At 34.5% G+C, this 2,487-nt stretch overlaps 1 non-coding gene across 1 annotated transcript; it reads left to right on the forward strand.

Moving 5' to 3' along the window:
* Window positions 1-482: 482 nt before the first annotated feature.
* LOC121226347 (small nucleolar RNA R71) lies at window positions 483-588 on the forward strand. The gene has a single exon (XR_005924187.1). It is a non-coding gene; the product is annotated as a small nucleolar RNA R71 (small nucleolar RNA).
* Window positions 589-2,487: the final 1,899 nt, after the last annotated feature.

Raw genomic sequence — 2,487 nt, forward strand, 5'->3', positions numbered from 1 at the left:
GTCTTTGATTTCCTTGGCCTCCCCATGAAAAATTTGGGTGGTTCCTCCAACCTGCGTTGTAAGTGTTACTATAAGGATTATTTTGAGATCGAGGATTATTACCCATATAATTTAACTGCTCGTTTTCTATGTTGTGGCCATAGGGTGGGTATTCTGAATTGCTTGATCCACCTCCACTTGCTTCGCACTGTATTACTGGGTGAACCTATGAAGAACCAAGAAAACTGTCAATATTTCTATTCAAAAGTTCTACTTGATTAGAGAGCATGGTGACCGAATCGATGTTAAAAATACCAGTTGTTTTTGTTGGCTTTGTCCTCATGACTTGCCACTGATAATTATTCAGTGATATCTCTTCTATAAATTCATAAGCATCCTCAGGTGTCTTATTATTCATAGTTCCGCCAGTGGCTACGTCGATCATTTGTCGAGTCGAAGGATTCAGGCCATTGTGAAACGTTTAAACCTGTAGCCAGAGTGGTAACCCATGGTGAGGGCACCTTCTCAACAGATCCTTGTATCTCTCCCATGCATCGTAGAGTGTTTCTAAATCCATCTGCACAAAAGAGGAGATATCATTATGTAATTTGGTTGTTTTGGCTGGTGGAAAATATTTTAATAAAAACTTTTCGGTCATTTGTTCCTGAGTAGTGATTGACCCTTGTGGTAATGAGTTCAACCATTGTTTAGCCTTATTCCTCAACGAAAAGGGAAAAAATTGAAGGCAAATGGCATCGTCAGAAATGCCATTGATTTTAAAAGTGTCGCAAAACTCTAAGAAATTTTCCAAGTGAGCATTGTGATCCTCGTCCAGCAAACCATCAAACTGAACAAACTGTTGGATCATTTGAATGGTGTTAGGTTTCAGTTCAAAATTATTTGCAGCAACAGCAGGCCTAACTATGCTCGATTCAGTTCCTGTTAAAGAAGGTTTAGCATAATCATACATAGTACGTGGAGCAGGATTCTGATTAGTAGCAATTGCAGGAGGTAACGGATTTTCTTGGTTTTTAGCCATCTCCTCAGTTGTGGTTGAACTATCGTCCTCTTGCTCTTCCTCTATGTATCTTAAGCTTTGCCTTATTTCTCTTCGGTTTTTGCGAACTATGCGATTGATCTCACTATCAAACAGTAATGGTCTCGACGGGTTTCTTTTAGTCATACACTATAAAAACCTGCCAGGAACGAATAAAAGAAAAATTAGAAAAGAAAATAAAATTTTAAATTGAAAATAAAGTAGAATGGCTAAAGTAATAAAAATCGAGTGTTCCTAATATCCTAGTTCCCCGGCCACGATGCCAAAAACTTGATACGTGATATTCGTGATAGGTTTTAAAAAATTTATCATTAATCGTTGTAATATCCTGATTTTGGGCCTAGTCGAAATAGTGGTTTCGTGACCACAAAATTCGAGATAGAAATAATTATTTTATGATTATTTTGAGGTCTATGATATGATTGCATGATTGTGTGAAAATTTCATGAAGAAATTTTATGCATAAAGTGCTTAAATTGAAATTAGTGACTAAATTGAATAATTTGTAAAACTTGCATTCTAGAAGTTTCTAGTATGAAATTGTTTTGAAATATTAATTAGTGGTCTTAAATAGCAATTTTACCAATTTCTAAGTCTATGGACAAAAATTGCACACGGATGGAATTTTTGGAAAGTTTAGTAGTAAGGGCATTTTGGTCATTTAGGGGTAAAATGAATTAAAATACAAAATTAAAAGCCAATTTTGCTTATCTTCAACCCCATGGCCGAATATAGCAAGGAGAAACCATGGCTAGGGTTTTTCAAGCTTCCAAGCTCGATTGTAAGTCCATTCTAGCCCCGTTTTTCAAGTTCTTTACGTTTTTGGAGTCCCGGTAGCTCGATTAAGCTTATGCTAGCAATAATTTAACCTAGGGTTTATATTTGGAAAAATACCCATAGGTGAAATTTGTGTATTTTTATGTTTTATGATAGAATATGAGGTTTTAAATTATGTTAGACAACTTGTGCTACTCGGTTTTAAGCGAAAACTAGCAAAAGGGCTTAATTTGTAAAAATACCTAATAATCATAAGTACATGTTAGAGTGAGAATTTGATGTTGCCATAGAAGGGAAAACTAATCAGTATGTCATAAAACATAATAAAATAGGCTGAAGTTTAATTTACGAGCTTTGGGGAAAAAGTGTAAATATGCAAAAGTTTAGGGGAAAAATTGTAATTTTTCCAAAATATGATTTTGGGTCAATTTGAATAATGTGAGTCCTAATTAGACTATATTTTAAATGATAGAGCAAGGAAAACTAAAATTCGGGCTAAAATGGGGAAAATACCAAGTTGTGGACGAAATGGTAAAAGTAGCCATTTTCGCATACGAGGTAAGTTCATGTGTAAATAATGTAGCATAATTGTTATTTTTAGGTTATTGATGTTAATTATATGATATGCTGATTTTTTTATTGTGAAATATTATGCTTTGTGGTTAATGTTGAGT

The sequence above is a fragment of the Gossypium hirsutum genome, chromosome A03, assembly GCF_007990345.1.
Source record: "Gossypium hirsutum isolate 1008001.06 chromosome A03, Gossypium_hirsutum_v2.1, whole genome shotgun sequence".
Classification (NCBI taxonomy): Eukaryota; Viridiplantae; Streptophyta; class Magnoliopsida; order Malvales; family Malvaceae; genus Gossypium; species Gossypium hirsutum.